Raw genomic sequence first — 19,530 nt, forward strand, 5'->3', positions numbered from 1 at the left:
CTTGTGAAAAAACAATAATGAAAGGCAGAAGTCCTGACCGCCTCATTCAACTTCTCTCCATCCTTCCAACCTTATTCCTTCTGAAAGAAACATGGAAACTTTCTAATTACCTCGGGGAGCAGCCCCTGAATCAAGAGGCTTGGTGCCTGAGAAGTCCTTGCTGAGCAAGGGGGAGCCCTACGACATTTCTTAGTGGTCTTTTAATAAACTTTCACTAGCGTAAGCAACTGTAGCTGGTCTCTTCGTGGCCATTCCGATGAAGCCGGCAGACTGATTTCAATGGCACAAGCCGGGACCACATTTACTCATAAAACCTCAACCGTGAGACATGTTCATGAGAAACAAACACGCCAACAAGCAAACAAAAAACAAGCCTTTCATCTAAGAACAGACAATGCTCTCCAAGTTTTTCTTGCGATCTCTGCTAAATCATATGTTCATTTCTGTTGCCCGCTCCATCTCCCAACCTGGCCTGTCTTGGAAGCTGCCGGAGAGAACTGCTGCTGCCCTGAGCAGGGGTGCTCACTCCCTCTCCCTCCAACCCCGGCTTCTCTCGACCTTGCCCCTGTGGGAATTTTCTCTGGTTTTCTGCAGGCTGGCTCTCAGGAAACCTCCGAGTAAATAGCGAGGCCTCAGCCCAAGCAGCAGCAGTGACCTCAGCTCCATGTCTGGCAGATAAAGGCTGCCCCCGGTTTCTGAAGAACTCTGCGGTGTCAAGTGCTTTTGGCAGTCCGCGGCTTCCCTCAAACCGCAGCAAGCCGCTGTGGACAAAGCCAACAGGCAGCTGGAGCGTCTTTGCACACTCACTGGAAAACTCGCAAAGGGTTAAAAGGCCCAGCCCGCAAGGGAGAGCCAGGGCAAGGTCAAGGGTCAGTGCCGGCTTTAAAGAGCCGCTCTGCAAAGGCGGTGTGTGCTCGGTACTCACGTGCCGCTGCGCAGCGTGGACCCCGGTTTCCCGCGCGCTCCCTGCTGCCTGCTGCGCCCTGGGCGCGGAGAGGTTTACAGCACCCAGGCGAGCGGTGCAGCCCTCTGGAGAGCTGGGGGCCGCCTCTGGGTTCTGAGTATCCCCGGACACTGGGGAGAGTTCGGTGAGTGTGGGGAGCGGGGGCTGGGGGCCTCAGGTGAGCGGAGAAGGGCGCTGAGGACAGGTATGCAGGTGTGCTTCTGCCGTATCCCTTTTGGTGATTTTGCACCTGCATAAAATCCCGGACTGTAGAGAGTTTGTTTTGCCAGTTGTGAGACTAGGTTTTTAAAGGATAGACTTAAAGAGGAAAGTACCGTCCAGCAGTGCTGTTCAAAGTGGGATCTAAGGACTAGTGGCATCTCTATCCCCTGGGACCTTGTTAGACATGCAAAACCATATGCCCCATCCTAGACATGCTGAAACAGAATCTCTGGGTATGGAGCCCAGGAATGTGCTTTAATGAACACTCCGGAAGATTCTCCTGTAGCTAAAGTTTGGTAACCACTGACTTAATTAGAGGCTAATTAGGCTAACACTTGGGCCCATCCCTCAGCCCATGTAGGAAACCTCAAATAAACAGCAATGGGTGCACAGACAGTGAGCAAAAGGCATTAGACTTTGGGGTCTGTTCTGAGATAATAAAAGCTTAGAGACGCCCGTGGCTTGTGGTAATTGCTATTCTGTTTCTAACTATGAACTGCGATTTTGAAATGTCCTCAAAAACAGCACTCATGGCTTCAACAAACATTTCTGAGTTTCTGCCATGTGGAAGGCTCCAAGTAAGGTTCTTTCAAAGTGAAGGAGGGAGTTATGTACTCTTAAATCTCCAAACTAGTGGCATATTTTTTTTTCTTTAATTAGGATCTTTGTAACTTGGTGTAGTTAACTCAGAATGTCAGATGTGATATTTTGGAAGAGATGTATTTACTTTGTGAGCTCTGAACAAAATTCCTCGAGAAAAATTCACATTGGCAAGATATATATTTTTTATCTTTGTATTGATGTTTACATGATGCATTTTACAAGTGTAATAAAAGGGATCTTGAGATTTCTTATTAATCATAGTGACAGACCATTTGTCACCTTCCCTGAAGAGTTCATTGCCAGAGTTGAACCTCATACAAACTATCAGTTGCTACAGACCCAAATTATGCTGGTCGTTCCCTGTTCTCCAAGGTTCTGAACGATTCTTGCAGCTGAGGCAGGCTCTTCACTGCTGGGAGTAACTTACTCATGAAATGTTTGATGATGAAGGTTCTATGACTGGCTTGCTGTCGGTTATGTCGTTTTGGTTATTCTCCTTTGGTGGCTTATCTTAAATATTAAATCTAAATCCACTGTTGAATCTTCTGAGACTCTGGAGCAAATCTTTGCAGGTATTTCTCGGTTTTCTCCTCTCTTCAGTGAGTAGAGGCAGGATGCATGATTTTGATGTGACACCTGCTAGCATTATTCCAAAGTTTCTCCCCAGAATTCCCTACCTGCTGTATGGTTACAGTGGTGAATCTTTATTAACATGTTAAAGGAGAAAAAAATCCTTAATAAAGTGATCATATATTTAACTATGTATGCATGTGTTAAGTTAAAACATGTAAAAGGTTTTGTTCACAGATTTTGACCTCTAACTTCTGTTTGAAAACAACTTTGGAAATGTTGGTAAAATTGCCAGGAATGTCATGAGCCTTTGAAAATAAAGGTTGCTGCTGCAAATAGCCCCCATCTTGACTCACAGCTGCACACAGATCTTGTTCATGAGCAATGAAAGTACATGTATATACTCAGCATTCTTCTATAGTGAAGTATAAGTTTTACAAATATGTCTTGTTTTTATGGTTATTTTGTGTTGCATTATGGCCTCCTTCAAGTTCAAATCACTTTCCAAATGGAATGATTTTTAACTCTGTAATGTTTACCCAGAACTCGCTTGCTCTGACAGTGGAGAATAGGAATTCACCGGAGATGTGACCCTTTCTTGGCATTGCAATTTGCTTTAAGGACGCCCCTGTCAATCTTGTAAGATCTCAGATCCAGGTCCTCTCCAAGCAGGTACAGAATAGGAGGAGGTGGGCACTAGCCAAAGCAGGGACCTGACATACAATGAAATGCATGCCTACCTTATAAGGAAGGGCTAGCTGATGGGGCATTGGCATTTGCCTGCATTTTTGTCACCTCTGTCAGCCCTCAGTATCCTGTGGTACTGCCTTACATTCCTCTGACCTGTTTCAATTCTGATCCTTCAAGCCACTTTTTGGGGGCTACTGTCATTCAATACTTGGTCTCTGAGAGGCCACTGTAAAATTCCACATTACTTGATGGGCCTGGGTGACACTTTGAGATGCCTCCCTTAGCATGGTTAACTAGTAATTATCTCGGAAGATAATAAGACACACAAAGAGAGCAGAATAATGGGATGAGAGCTTTATAAGGCAGTAGTACAGTGGAAATAACATTAATTTTGCAGTAAAGAGACTGCAAGCTCTTGGGCGAGCTATGCTACCTCTCTGAGCCTCAGTTTCTTCATCAGTAGTATGGACATAAAAAGACTTACTTTTTTTGCTGGGTCATCCACCTTCTGAGTATATTTCATTGGCCAACCTTAGCTACAAAGAAAGTTTGGAAATGCATTTTCATAGCTGAGCACATTGCCCCATCCATCAATATAAAGGTTCTATTAATTTTTTAAAAAGAGGGAATATCGGGTAATAGATGAGTAACTAGAAGTCTCTGTAACATGGATGAAGAACAAGAATGGTTCTTTGAAGAATGGCAGGTGACAATGATTGTGGTGGGTACTGGTGTGTATGTGTGTGTGCATTGGGTAATAGAAAATGGTAGAGAAAATGTGACAATCTTGAGTTTCTGGGCAACTGGATGGCTTGAGGATATTCAAGTCAAGCAGATAGGCTCCTGAAATAGACAGATACCTGGCTGTGAAATTGTAGTAATAACTGCATCTCTATCTAGGTCTTGAAGCACTTTGTATACACAGTTATATTTAAATATGACACTAATTCTGAGAGGTAAAAAAAAGATGTGTTTATTACCACTTCATTGATGAGAAAGTTGAGGCTCAAAATTATTAAACCCTTGCCCAAGAGTACAAGCCCTGTTGGTACTGAGCTACCCTAGACCTTAGCTTTCCTGACACCCAGCCAATGGCCTTCATGGATCAGGGGAAGGTTGAAGAAGAAATGAAAGGATAAAGATAACTTTGCATACTTTATCTTAACCATTGCAATTACATAAGAAACATAATTTGGAAAGAGGGAGATAACAATCAAATTTTGCAAACCATATAATGATTTAAGAGCCACCTACCTGGATTCACGTCGGCATGTTATCACTTACTAGCTTGTGTGAACTTGGGTAAGATACTCAACGTTACCTTTTTCTTCTATGTCATGGGCTAGTAGTACTCACCTCATAGAGGCTTTTTAAAGATAAAGAACAAGGAATAGTGGTGGGCACATGATAAGAATTATGTAAGCGTTTGTTGTTTCAGATAGGCCATAGCTAAAAGAAACAATTGAAAATGCAGTTGAAATCGCTGACTGCAAAATAAATCCAGAAAAAAAGCAATAGCTTTTCTATAAAGTAGTAACAAGCAGCTAAAAGTATAATGAAAGGAAAATGTCATTCTCGATAGCAATAAAGTACAAAATAGCTGAAAACTGTAAATGTGAAATGTGTAGAACCAACTTCTGCTGCATAGCTATGCCTGAACGTTATTCTCCCCACTGCCCCAAACACGTTCAACAGCTGCACAGAAAACCCAAGCACCATTATAGCTCTTATGCAAAAAATACTTTCAATAAAAAGGGAAACATTTGTTGAATACCAGAGGTTAAGAATTATTCCAGGAAGCAGAAAAAATTACACTAAATTCTAAAGCATTAGAGAACACATGTTTTATAAAGCAAGGCTCAAAGAAATGCAAGGGATAATGAAAGACAAAGCCAACGAAAACTCAGAAGGAAAATAAAGACTTTAGAAAATGAAAACCCAAATTAAAAGCAGCTGATTACAAGTCTTGTAGAAAATTTAGTTTTGACTTAGAGGACAGCTTTGGAAAAAAAGTTCATAGAATGCAGAAGATAAGGACAAAGAGACAAAAATGGTTAGGGAGAATAATAGTGATGGAACACAGAAAAGACGTAGGACTAGGTGGACTCTGGGAAAAGAAAAGAACATAAGGAATGAATAACATGGTATTTCTTTGACCTCAAATTATTATTAATTTCAAGATTGCACCACTGATTTAAAAATATCTCTTCAGGAATAGATAGGCATGATAATAAATATATTAAATACATGTGTCACTTACATTTGTTAGTTTGAGAAAGATTAAAATATGAAAAAGAAATATTTTAGTAGAAGAAATGTAGAATTAAATGAAAGACTTTCCAAAGTAAAAGAACATCAGAATTGGCAGATCAAAAGTCTCATCATGTTTCAGAAACAAAAACAAAAAAATAAATGAAGAGTAACACAGTGTTATTTAAGAACAAAAGATAAACTATTGAGGCAGAAAAATAAGAAATTAACTAGGCTGGCCATGCACATTAGCTCAGCAATATCAGATTCCAAAAGACAATGATAAAGGACTTAGAGGGAAAATGAAAGGAACGAGCCCCGGCTGGTGTGGCTCAGTGGATTGAGTGCTGGCCTGTGAACCAAAGGGTCCCTTCCCAGTCAGGGCACATGCCTGGGTTGCATACCAGGTCCTCATGGTTTGGGGCACATGAAAGGCAACCACACATTAATGTTTCTCTCCCTCTCTCACTCCTTTCCCTTCTCTATAAAAATAAATAAATAAAATCTTTTAAAAAATTAAAAAGAAAATGAAAGGAACAAGACCCAAGAATTTTATAGCCACATTCTATATATGGCTTGTGTTATATTTCTATTAGGCAGCATTGATTTAGATTGCTCTAGATGTCAAGTTGAAAAGTATCAGAAAGACATTCTCAGTTATGCCAGAGCACAGTAAATATAGCCTAATCTATTGCCACCTTAGCATTTTCAGAGGACCAGCATCTTCTAGGAGCTTGTTAAAATGCAGAAACTCAGGAGCCATTGCAGAGCAATGTATCAGAGCCTGCATTTTAACAAGATGCCCAGGTAATTTTTGTGCATATTAAAGCTTTAGAAATACTGTCTTAATTTACCACTTCCTAAAAGTCATCCAGCCCAGGGCTTTCTAACTGGTGTGTATTTCATGGACCATAGATGTGCTGAGACATTGATCTTCTTAGCCTGAGCTGTAGGGTGGAAGACCTTGGGCTGAGGACCTAAAAAACATTGCCACTTTCTGTGCGAACACTGATCTATAGTTTTGCTGTGCAGCATGGTAGCCACTCACCATCTGTGGCTATTGAGCAACTAAAATGTGACGAGTCTGAGTTGAAATGTGCTATAGGAGTAAAATATATACCAGCTTTTAAGAGTAAGAAAGAAGAATGCAAAATATCTTAATTTTTTAATTGGTTACACATTGAAATTATAACATTTTGTATATATTGAGTTAAGTAAAATGTATTATTTAATTTCATCTATTTCTTTGCTAATGTGGCCACTAAAACTTTTCAAATTACATATGTGTTTTGCATTCTATTTCTATTGGACAGTGCTGATCTGGTTGCTTTAGATGGCAAGAGAAAGAATGAAAATAAAGAACCCAAGAATGTATATGGACTTACAGGGCACATTAATTCCATAAACTTAAAGAATTCTACAGTTCTTCAAAGTTAGAAATAAAATATAAATAGCTGTGGTACTGTGGTCACAAAGCAAGAAAAGTGTATTCTTGAGAAAAAAAATCCATAGTATAAAACATGTAAAGTTTAAAAGATAATTTTATCATAATAGATTGGGAGGCTTCCCTTGCCCCTATAAAATGCAAACAAAAAATTAAAGAAGAGGAACGAAATGTAAGCAGACTAATTTTCTTATCTTTCATATGTGGGGGTCATAAATACCATTGTTTTATTTCTACAGTTGATGTATTTAGAAATTTAAAATATTTTATTTACAAATAATTTTATTTAGTTTGTTCTAAGTACAAGTCTGGTATATATTATTCCAAATTAATGATTACTGAAAAAGAAATAAAAATAAAAGAAAATAGATGACAAGCCAAAAAAGTTAAACAAATGAAAAAACAGGGAAAAGTAAAGGATAATAATATAAAATTAAAATGACACAGGTAAACCCAAACATATATTGTATAATATAAAATAAAGTGTTTTAACTCTCCTCTTTTAAAAAAAGAGTTACAGATTGACTCAAAAGGCTGAATCCAGCCAAATGTTCTATACCAGAGGTACATTTAAAATAAAGAAATGTAATAGTTGACCTTAATGATTCGCTATCCAAGAGAAAGCAGGGATCACAATGTTACATCAGATAATGTTGTGATCAATAAAATATATTAAGTGGAGCATTGTGCATGCTTTTCTACCTCCTTCTCTTCCTTCCTCATTTTTTTTAACCAATATATATTATGTTAGCTATTGACCAGGCACCAGTAAAGCCTGGGGAGACATTGAGCCAAGGCAGATGGCCTTCTCCGATGGAGCTTATGACCCAGAGGCAGCCCAAACTACAGTCAAAGGTCACGTAATAATGGTAAACAAATGACGAGTATAGTCCATGATGAAGATACAACTGTCATTAACCTTATGAAATAACTGGCATGGTGTAGAAAAATATAAAGCAAAAACTATAGGAAATAAGGGAGAGTTGATAAAAATACAGTGTAGGGGAAATGTCGATGCACTTAGATCAGTCCTTGAGAGATTTGATAGGTAAAAATAAATACTGATGACCTAATAGATAAAGAACTCTATGTCATGTGTAAAAAAAAGTATCTCCAAATAATATACCCTACCCCAGACACCAGTTGTGAATAAGCATCTGCTCAGTGTGGCAGGAACGTAAGTGGCCTCAGGAATAATCCAGCAGGTGACAGTGCTGAGAGCATTGTTCCTGGAGTCTAATACCAGTTGTTCATAATTCTGCTGTTAAAGTTTTAAGAAAAGAATAATAGCTTACAAGTTTGGCATATAATTTTGGATTTATTCTTGGATTCCCTCAAATCTGCACTGTGATGGGGCTGTTTTAGCTTTGTCCTCAGTTTTAATGTATTTTAATTTTAATATTCAGACAGTTGGCTAATATAACGATTCATTGATCCATAGGAAAACTTCTAGAAGAATATATGTAAACAAACTGGTGTGAGTTTTATCTCTAGGGAATGGGTCCCATACAGGGTCTGGCACGAACAACGTCTGTTTTAATTGCATGTAATTCTGTAACATGACAATATGGCACTCAAGCACATCATGTGACATTTTAGGTGAATGTTCAAATTGCTGTCCATCTCATGTGAGGCATTCACATACCCTACCAACCACACCCAAGCAAGCCTTACCTCTGCCAGACACTGTGTATTGGTTGATGTACCAACGTGGAGGTATGGTGGGAGGAGTTCATGCAACTGGGATGGAACTGTTAATGACATTGATTAGAATTGCCAGTTTATTGGGGTAATAAAAAACAGGTCAAGTTGGTTTTATTACTGTGTTTAAAGTCCTTATGAACCTCTTCACGCCTAACTCTTGTCCATCTACTCCCACCACCTTCCCTGGTACACCACTCTATGACCGCATAATATATCATTCAGACTGGGTACTTAAAGATTATACATTTATTGAGGTGTAATTTATATACAGTATAATGCATCCATTTTAAGTGTACTTAGCAGTTGTTTTGGCAAATGTGTTCTTCCATGTAAACATAATCAATCTACAGAGTATTTCCATCATCCTTAAAAGGTCCCTAATGCCCAATCTAAGGGCATGTTTCTAGGTTCACAGCAAAATTGAGGAGGAGGTCATTCCCATATGCTTCCTGCCCCCACCCACGCACACATACAGCTTCCACTACTCTCTACATCCCCCACCAAAGTGATACATTGGTTACAGTTGGTCAACATACACTGACATATAATTATTATGCAAAGTCCATTGGGCACATAGGGTTCACGCTCTGTGGTGTGCTTTCTGTGGGTTTGACAAGCGTGTCATGTAGAACAGTTTCACTGCCCTAAAATCCTCTGTGCTCCGCCTATTCATTCCTCTTCCCCCACAAACTTTGGTGCCTGCTGTTCTCTTTATTATTTATACAACTTCCTTTGCCAGAATTTCATATAATTGTAATCATACAGTATGTAGCCTTTTCAAATGGGCTTCTTTCACTTATTAATGTGCATTTAAGTTTCCTCCATGACGTTTCCAATTTGGCTTGATAGCTCATTTCTTTTTAGTTCTGAATAATATGCCATTGTCTAGCTGTACCACAGTTTATTTATCCATTCACCTACTGGAGGACGTCTTGGTTGCTTCAAAGTTTGGTAATTATGAGTAAAGCTGCCATAAATATCTGTGTGCAGGGGTGTGTGTGTGTGTATGTGTGTGTGTGTGTTGACATAGGTTTTCAACTCATTTAGGTAAATACTAAAGTGCACGATTGCTGGATTGTATGGTAACAATGTGTATTGTTTTGTAAGAAACTGCCAAACTGTCTTCCAAAATGGCTATACTGTTTTGCATTCCCACCGGCAATGAATGAGAGCACCTATTGCTTCATATCTTGACCAGCGTTTTGATTGTCAGTGTTTCAGATTTTCACCTTTCCAATAGATGTGCAGTGGTAGCTCATTGTTTTAATCTGCAGTTCCTTGAGAACACATGATGTGGAGTATTTTTCATATGCTTATTTTCCTTCTCATACATCTTCTTTGATAAGGTGTTTAGACTTTTTGCCCATTTTTAAATTGGGTTATTTGTTTTCTTATTGTAGAGTTTTAAGAGTTTGTTGTATGTATTGAATAACAGTCCTTTATCAGGTATATCTTTTGCAAATATTTTTTCCCAGCCTGTGGCTTGTCTTTTCATCCTCTTGACAGTGTCTTTAGCAGAACAGAAGTTTTAAGTTTAATGAAGTACAGTTTATCCATTATTTCTTTTATGTACCTTGCCTTTGCTGTTCCATCTAAAAAGTCATTGTGAAACCCAAAGTTATATAGATTGTTTTCTGTTACCTTCCAGGAGTTTCATAGTTTTACATTTCACATTTAGGGGTGTGATCCATTTTGATTTAATTTTAGCAAAAGGGTATAAGATCTGTGTCTAGATTCACTTTTTCTTTTTCTTTTTTGCATGTGGATGTCAAACTGTTCCAGCACAACTTGTTGAAAGGACTATTATTTCTCCATTATATTGCCCTTGCTCCTTTGTCAAAGATTGGTTGACTCTATTCGTGTGGGTATACTTTCTTATTCTATTGCATTGATCTATTTGCTTACTCTTTCATCAGTACTACACTGTCGTGATTATTATAGTTCTATAGGAAGTCTTGAAGTCAGGAATGTCAGGGATCTGACTTTGTTCCTCACCTTCAGTATTGTGTTATCTATTCTGGGCCCTTTGCCTCTCTGTATGCATTTTATGATCAGCTTTTCAATACCCACAGGTAACTTGCTGGAATTTTGATTGGGTTGTGTTGCATCTCTATATGAAGTTGGAAGAACTGACATTTTGACAGTATTGAGTCTTTCCCTTCCCCCAGTTTGGTTAGGCTCTAGTAAAAGAGTTTCACCTGAGGGCAGGTCTTGTTAAGAACAGAGTCTCTTTGGATTTCAAGAGGGTTCTTTTCTCCTCCCCCTACTGGAAACACTAGGGGCTTTTCTCAGATCTCTGCTGTGAAACCTGGGAAGGTAAAACTTACAAAAGTGTAGGTGCCACCCTACACCCTATCACGGGGCCATGGCTTAGAGTTTTTAACTCTAAGATCTATCCACACCCAACATCTAGCAATTTTCAGTTACAGTTCAGATTTTTCTGCCCAGCATTGGTTCCCACAGAGGTTTTTGCTCCTTTATATTGTGATTTTCCATGTCTGCGGGTCTGTCTCCAATTTTGGGACAGTAGTTTAGCCTGTGGCCTCACTCCTGATGGACAAAAGAAGAGCTGATGATTGTCAGTTTCTTCCCTTTTTACATGCTGTTAGGAGGACAGAGGAAGTCAAGGAGCTTGACTTCCAAGCTCCTTACATGCCAGACCAGAAACTGGAAGTCCTAGGACAGTGTTAAGAGAGAAAAAAGGTACTGTTAATCATTACACTGGGACAAAAGTCATATAGTGTCATTGTCCTGGGAAACCACATCCTGTATTTGAGATGTTTTTTCTCCTCAATTTTATTTTGCTTTACTCAGGAAAATGTAATTTTTTATTTAAGAATAAACCGAAAATATCCTTAATGCTGCATCCTAGAAATAAACACACTTGACAGTTTTTAAAAGTTGGAATCATACTTTATATACTCAACTGTATATTTACCCCCTGAGTTACTGTATGCATTTAACTAAATTTAGCAAGCATTTACTGGCTTGGGATTTTATTTAGGAGACTCCTAAATAGAAGAAAACATTGTCCATTCTCTTAAAACTCACTCTAAAGATGGATGACAAAACACATACACAGACATAAAAGAATACAGCTGAATAGAATATATAACTCAGCTTAAAAAATAATGGTATAGACTGAGTGCTGGGGGCCGATGGGAACATGGAAGGTGGGTGTGGCTACAGTAGTCAGGGAGTAGGCTGAGTGGGTCTTAAAGTATAGTTGGAATTTGAATTTGTTCGTGCAGAGGGAAAAACAGTGTGGATACCATGGTGTTTGGTCAGCTCCAGAGCGATAGAAACTTTGAGAGCTTTCCAGCGAGTTCTGGGAAATTGCAACAGGGATGAACCATCATAGAAGCCCCACTCTTGGATTGCCCAGCAGGTCTGGTATTGAAGCACCATCAAAGGTGACCAAGACTCTTTCACATGGAAATTATCAAACTAGGTGAACACAAATAGATACCTAAAAAAGTCCAGGGATTGTTTTGACTGATCAAGATTTTGATGCCATCATACATCTCTCTCTTGATCTTAAGGTTCTCCTTCATGATGGCAAGATGACTCCAGAAACTGTAGGTTTTTGTGGAGCACAGATGGGGAGATGACTGGCCCTTTAGTTCTTACCATTTTTCAGGACCTCTTGCTCCTTTGGCTGCAGAAGGAGAGAAAGAGAAATTAAACTTCATGCTTTTAGTGTGCTATTCATGCCATGTTTGATTTAGGATTTAGCAGTATAAACCTCCAATAAACTGTTTACATACTTATTTCCAATCCAGCAGGCTCAAGACAGCACCAGTGCCTTTGGTGTGTTATTATAACTTACTAAAAAATCACCATTTTCTTTTGATGTTTGAACCTGTCAGAAGGTTGCAAGCTTTTTATTTCACTAAATTAAGCTTTTTTGTTTTCTTGTTTTACCAAGTCACTTTTAGAACTCATGCCTTATATTATATAAAACAGACCGCCCCATACCAAATGCAGTTTACCATTCGGAATGAACGCAATTTGTCTTCACAGACATTTATGATCAGAGGAATATAATCAAAAGAAAGAAGATAATTAGTCATTATCCCATTATTACTCTCTTATTTTGTCTCCTGGCAATGGCTGTGGAGTTTTGTTCCCTGTCTCTGCGTGGCTGGCCTGCATGTGTTGAACATCCCACAGGAAATAGCAAGGCCAGCTGGTTGCTGCCCAGTATTCAGCATGCAGAGCCTTCTCTCCAGATGTGCACTTTGGCTGTTGATCCCCCCTGCAATGGGTTTGGGGTGCCCTTCCCTCATCAGGGATGATGCTAGCTTTGAATTCCAATCAGCCTCTGAGATTCTGAGCATTTGAAAATGTAAGAATGGGCAGCTTAGTTCACATGGCAGCTGCTTGATCTTGGAGCTTCTCTGTGCCCTAAGTCTGGTTTGGGGTATATATCCTCCAAAATGGCCCATTAACTTCCTCGACATATCACTTGTTCATGCTACTGTCTGCTTCAGGACCTTCCATCATTGCATCAAGAGATGAGAGACTTTGGGGCTAGGAGGAACCTTACAGATGTGTTTCAACCCTCTCATAAGTGCTAGCCCCTCCCACTCTAATGTTTTGGGACCACTACTTTCCAATCTTTCCTTCACTTTTTCTTTTTTAAAAATATTTTATTGATTATGCTATTACAGTTGTCCCATTTCACCCCCTTTACTCCCCTCCATCCTGCACACCCCCTCCCACCCACATTCCCCCCTTTAGTTCATGTCTATGTGTCATACTTACAAGTTCTTTAGCTTCTACATTTCCTATACTATTCTTACCCTCCCCCTGTCTATTTTCTACCTACCATCTGTGCTACTTATTCTCTATATCTTTCCCCCTTCTCCTCCGTCCACTCCCCTGTTGCTAACCTTCCATGTGATCTCCATTTCTGTGGTTCTCTTCCTGTTCTAGTTGTTTGCTTAGTTTCTTTTTGTTTTAGGTGTGGTTGTTAATAATTGTAAGTTTGCTGTCATTTTACTATACATGTTTTTTATCTTCTTTTTCTTAGATAAGTCCCTTTAACATTTCCTATAATAAGGGCTTGGTGATGATGAACTCCTTTAACTTGACCTTATCTGAGAAGCATTTTATCTGCCCTTCCATTCTAAATGAAAGCTTTTTTGGATAGAGCAATCTTGGATATTTAATGGATGTTGCCTTTCATGACTTGGAATACTTCTTTCCAGCCCCTTCTTGCCTGTAAGGTCTCTTTTGAGAAATCAGCTGACAGTCTGATGGGAACTCCTTTGTAGGTTACTGTCTCCTTATCTCTTGCTACTTCTAGGATTCTCTCCTTCATTTTTACCTTGGCTAGTGTAATTATGATGTGCCTTGATGTGTTCCTCCTTGGGTCCAACTTCTTTGGGACTCTCTGAGCTTCCTGTACTTCCTGGAAGTCTATTTCCTTTGCCAGATTGGAGAAGTTCTCCTTTATTTGTTCAAATAAGTTTTCCACTTCTTGCTCTTCCTCTTCTCTTTCTGGTATCCCTATAATTTGGATGTTGGAACGTTTAAAGATGTCCTGGAGGTTCCTAAGCCTCTCTTCATTTTTTTGAATTCTTGTTTCTTCATTCTGTTCTGGTTGGATGTTTCTTTCTTCCTTCTGGTCCACTCCGTTGATTTGAGTCCCAGTATCCTTCCCATCATTATTGGTTCCCTGTACATTTTCCTTTATTTCACTTAGCATAGCCTTCATTTTTTCATCTAATTTGTGACCAAATTCAACCAATTCTGTGAACATCCTGATTACCAGTGTTTTGTACTGTGTGTCTGATAGGTTGGCTATCTCTTCATCACTTAGTTGTATTTGCTATGGAGCTTGGATCTGTTCTTTCTTTCATTTGGGCCATTTTTTTTTTTTGTCTAGGCACACCTGTTATATAGTGAAGGGTGGAGCCTTAGGTATTCACCAGGGCGGGGCAAGCCAGTTGCTGTGTTATGATGCTCTATTGTGGGGCAGGGGTCCAAGAGGGAACAATGGCACTTGTTCCACTCTCTGCTGGATATCAGTCACCCCCCTCCTATTCCCCCAAGCAAATTGGGCCCTTCTGGTGCTGATTCCTGTGAGGGTGGGTTTGTGTAAATTCTAGGACCCTGTGGATCTCTCCAATGAACTCTCCTGTGAGGCTGTAAGTTTCTCCCAGCACCTCAACCCCACAGGTGTTTTCAATTGGTGTTTTGAGGCTTTATTTCCTTGAGCTGGGAGCCTGGGTTGCTTGGTCTGTCTCACTCCCCAGTTTCGCCTAGTTTATCTATGTGCAAATGTGGGACTGCTCGGTCCACCAGATGCCTTGTGTGCCACACCCCTCAGTCTCCTTCACTTTTTCTTTATTTTTGAAAAGTTGGTGATTCAGTTCTGGTTGCTAGCTTCCTGTACCAAATGTCAAGAAGCCACAGGAAAGAACAGTAAGTTGAACCATCAAGAACCAAGAGCCATAGATAATTAACCAAGGATGGCTGACCAAAAATAACAACAGGGCATGGGGTAGAAGTACTTGGATAAGAGGTAGGCTGGAAGGGCATTGGGAATGGTGAGCTTACATTACAGCAAAAGAGGGAGGCTACCCTCTTTTATCCCAATCTTATCCAGAAGAACACAAGCATTCACCCTATCTTCACAGTTACATTACTAGCCAAGGAAATGGAAGATGACTTTGAACACACTCAAAATTCAGATTTCTCTTTAAGGCACAAGCAATATGAAGGATAAACCAATAAGAACCACTTATACTAAAGAAGCAGAAGTAATGGAAAAGGCAAAATAAGAAGGTAAAGTGAGAGACATTGATTGGTAAGATGGCCCAATAAAACATCTCTCACTCATTGCCCTCTTCAACAACAATAACTTGGCATCCCTCTCTGAAGGAAAGTCTTTGTGGGAGCTTTGAGAACCAGGTAGGAGTCTATGAAATCAGGTGCAGTTCAAGGCTGAGGAGACCCATTTTGAAAAGGCAGAGGTCACATCCAGGTAGTTGACTCTGACTGTGGTCTATATCCCTGAGGGCTCAGGTACATCCCCTTTTGTCTTTGGTTCTCTCAGCAGCACCATATGCCAAGGGACATGGGAGGAGTGAGTCCCACCTGTAGACCATGAAATGGCCTGTGAACCAGCTCTAGCCCCTCTTGGACACAATCCAGGAACCCCTGGAGGTGACCTCATTAAGATGGCAACATGGGTTGTTCCTGATTTCAGTCCCCCTCACAAGAAAATCAACTATGGTAGGAACTAGTCATAGGCAAGACAACACTGTGAAAATCCCAGAACCTGAGGGTGAGGCAGAAACAATCCCTGGATCACGGAGACCAGGAAGGACCATATTTGAAGGGTAAGAGGAGCAGCACCCACACAGAGGGGGCCTCCTTGGGCCTTTGGTTCCTCCAGTGGGAAAAGAGCCTAAGGGGACATCCAGCTTTCCCAGCATTGTGGGGCATTTCCCAGGAGGCCCATTTAAGATTCACCTCATGGGGCTCACTGGGGAATCTGCAGGGCTTGACCACTGAGGATCAGATAGAGATGCAGAAGGGGGATGGGGCTTATAGCAACCAGTGCTCAGATCTTGATGCGCCACATTCTTCTTGCAGCAGTATCTGGGCAGAGATCCCAGCCAGGAGCTCTGCCTATCTACAGAGCCAACTCCATAGCCTGTATGGCCAGGGTGCTTGGTTGGCCATTATGCCCGATTGAGTCCCCAGCCAATAGGCTACACTGGCTGTGGAGACCATTCTATTGCCCCATCCCAGCAAGGAAGCAAACTGCAGCTCCATCTAACTACTGAGCAGAGCCTCTAGTCCTGCATACAAGAAGCCTGGACAGAGAACCTGGGAAGCTGTGGAACCCATCCTATAGCTCTGCTCAGGCAGGGAACTAAGACAGCATCCCTGCCCAGGTGGTGAGCACAGTCTATGGCCTCACATAACCAGGGAACCTGAACAGTAGCCCTGGGTAGCCTTGGAGCACAGCCCATGGTACCACCCAGCAGGGAAACCTCACCTACAGCCTTGCCTGATTGCCAAACACAGCCTGCCCAGGCAGGAAGACCAGCCAGGGACCCTGACCTACTATAGGGTAAAGTCAGCAGATCCAACCGACCAGGGAGCCTAGACAGTGACCCTGACCAACCACAGAGCACAGTCTCCAGTATATTCCCCACAACCCCAATTGCAGGATACAGTGGAGGTCTTGCCTAACTAGAGGGCCCGAGCAACAACATCACTAAGCAGTGGAGCACAGTTAGCAGACTACCTGATTGTGAAGCCTGCAACCTCACAACTTTGAGGTACAGCCCATGTCCTGGCTTGACTGCAGAGCATAGCCCTGTTGTACTGTGAAGCCCAGACTGTGGCCATGCTTAAACATGAAGTCTAGGCAGTTGAATCATTCACTTGGAAAACACAGCCTGAGATTTCACCAGACCAAGGGCAGTTGCAGAGCCCAGACCATAGACCCACCCAGCTGTGCAGTCCAACCATTGGCATTGCCCTGCTAGGGAACACAGCCCGTGACCTTGCCAGAATGGAGGTGATAATGGAGTCCAGCTAGTGGCTCCAGAAAAAATGTAAACAACATACCCAAAGTTCTGGAATATAGCAAAAATAGTTCTCAGAGGAAAGTTGTGTATTAATAAAAATGCATGCATTAAGAAAAAAACTCAAATAAACAGCCTAACTTAATATGTCAGGTAACCAGAAAAAGAAGAACAAATTTAGCCCAAAGTTAGTGAGAAGGAAATCATAAGGGCTAGAGCAGAAATAAATGAAACAAAATAGGAAAACAATAGAAATGATTACCAAGATAAGAGCTGGTTCTTTGAAAGATAAACAAAATTGGCAAACTTTTAGGTAGACTCACAATAAAAAAGGACTCAAATAAATGAAATTATAAATGAAAGAGGAGACATCACTATTAATACCACAGAAATACAAAGGATCATGAGATTACCGTGAAAGATTATGCCAATAACTTGGATAACTAGGAAGAAATGTTGCACGTGGGTCACTGGCCAGCAGTGACCACGGAACGCTGTGGATGGCTTGACGATAAACACGCGAGAAAAAACACACATGCACAGAGACAGACTAGTTTCTGTGGGGAAGTAGGGACGAAATGTCCCCCCCCCCCAATGGGGAGCGTGCCGATTTACCATCCATACCTGCTTTTATTGGGCTCGTTTTGCATAATAATTCAGGTAAAGTACAGTACTCATTAGGGGGAAGGAAGGAACCATAGAAAACAAAGAACTCTGCCGGTCTATTGAGTTGGGGGTCAAAGAGCTGTAAGACTGAGGAACAAAATAACTTCCTCCTAAGACCCTTCTCATTCAACTGAGAGCATTCTAAACAAAGGAGGTTTCACAGTAATTTACATGTTCTTTCTTAGGCCTGATCACCCTGGGGAATCCGCACTTCTCAGTACCGAGCTGCACCACCCTGTCATTGTTTCAGGCTTAGGTGGAGCAAAGGAACTAAGGCAACTGGGAGACAAGGAGGTTTTTTCCCAGACGCTAAGAACTCAGGCTATGTCAAAGCCGAGGAGCGAGGGTCCATCACCCCCTTTTGCTGCAGCCCCCAAAGTCCTTCTTTTGGGGGGCCTCCCAAAGTGATTGTGCCTGTCTTAGGTCGTTCCCCCCGTGGGGAATCTTACCCGTCTTTGGCTAACCGACCAAGCTTTTTGGGGTTCAGTCATGAATAAAGCAGCAGAAGCAGCATTCCTGCCATGGAGATAAGCTTTTGTCTCCTTGCTGGCTTACGGTACCAAGGGCGTTCCCTTAGCCTTAGCCTAGGCGGGGGTTTCAGCTTCTGATACCAGTCAGGGCGGTTCCCAACAAAGAAATGGATAATTTCCTAGAAACAAATAACCTACCAAGACTTGATATATTTCCTGGAAGAAATAGAAAGTCTGAACAGACCAATGATGGGGAAAATATCAAATCAGTAATCAAAAATGGCAAAGCCCAGGAAGAGATGTCTTCATTGGTGAATTGTACCAAACATTTAGAGAAGGATTAACAATAAATCCTCAAATTCTTCTAAAGAATTCAAGATGAGGGAACATTCCCAAACTCATTTACAAGGCTGGCATTACTTTGATACCAAAGCCAGACAAGAACACTGCAAGAAAAGGAAACTATCAGCCAATACGCCTAAATAATATATATGCGAAATTCTCAACAAAATACTAGGAAACCAAATTCAACAGCACATCATTTGGGTGCCAAGACAATTCAGTACCCAAAGTATGTAAAGATTTCTTACAACACATCAGTACAAAGGCAAATAAATTGTCAAATTATTTAATATATATTTCTCCAAAGAAGATATACAAATGACCAACAAATACATGAAAAGATGCTCAACATCATAATCATTAGGGAAATGTAAATCAAAACCACAGTAAGATACCCATTTACCTACTAGAATTGGTATAATAAAAAAAAGGCAGTAATGAGTGTTGGTGAGAATATCAACAAGTTAGAACATTTATACATTGCTAGTGGAAATATAAAATGTTGCAGACAATTTGGTAGTATCTCAACATTTTAAACAAAAAGGTTACTATAAAACTAAAAATTCCACTCTTAAGTATTTACTCAAGAGAAACGAAAATGTGTATCTACAAAATACTCGTACATGAATATTCATAGCAGCATTATTCATAACAGCCAAAAAGTAGAAACAAACTCAATGTTTATCAACTGATCAACAGATTTTTTAAATATATATCCATACAATAAAATGTTACTCAGTGATCAAAAGGACTGAAATTCTGGTTTATGTTACAACATGAATAAGTGCTAAAAACAGCATGTTAACTGAAAAGTTCCAAACACAAAAGGCCATATATTATGTGATTTCATTTATATTAATGTCCAAAATAGGCAAATCCATAGAGAAGAACGTAGATCAGTGGTTGATGGGCCTGTGGTAAGGGGAGAATGAGAAGTTACTGCTAACTGGTATGGGTTTTGTTTTGGGTGGTCATGAAAATGTTCTGGAATTAGTGATAATGGAGAAAATTCCTGTGGCTGTAATAAAACACGTTGAATTATATACTTTACTGGAATGGGGCATGGGCGGGGCA

At 40.6% G+C, this 19,530-nt stretch overlaps 1 protein-coding gene across 5 annotated transcripts in view; it reads left to right on the forward strand.

Annotated features, from left to right (window-relative positions):
• The first annotated feature begins 927 nt into the window (after nucleotides 1–927).
• The window catches only part of COL6A5 (collagen type VI alpha 5 chain), a 111,041-nt gene continuing 92,438 nt past the window's right edge, over nucleotides 928–19,530 (forward strand). For all 5 annotated transcript variants that reach the window (XM_045856933.1, XM_045856932.1, XM_045856935.1 and 2 more), the window contains exon 1: nucleotides 928–1,088. The gene's annotated coding sequence lies outside the window, so the exon portion shown is untranslated. The remainder of the gene's footprint in view (nucleotides 1,089–19,530) is intronic.

The sequence above is a fragment of the Phyllostomus hastatus genome, unplaced genomic scaffold (assembly GCF_019186645.2).
Source record: "Phyllostomus hastatus isolate PE091 unplaced genomic scaffold, TTU_PhHast_1.1 phas_scaffold_129, whole genome shotgun sequence".
Classification (NCBI taxonomy): Eukaryota; Metazoa; Chordata; class Mammalia; order Chiroptera; family Phyllostomidae; genus Phyllostomus; species Phyllostomus hastatus.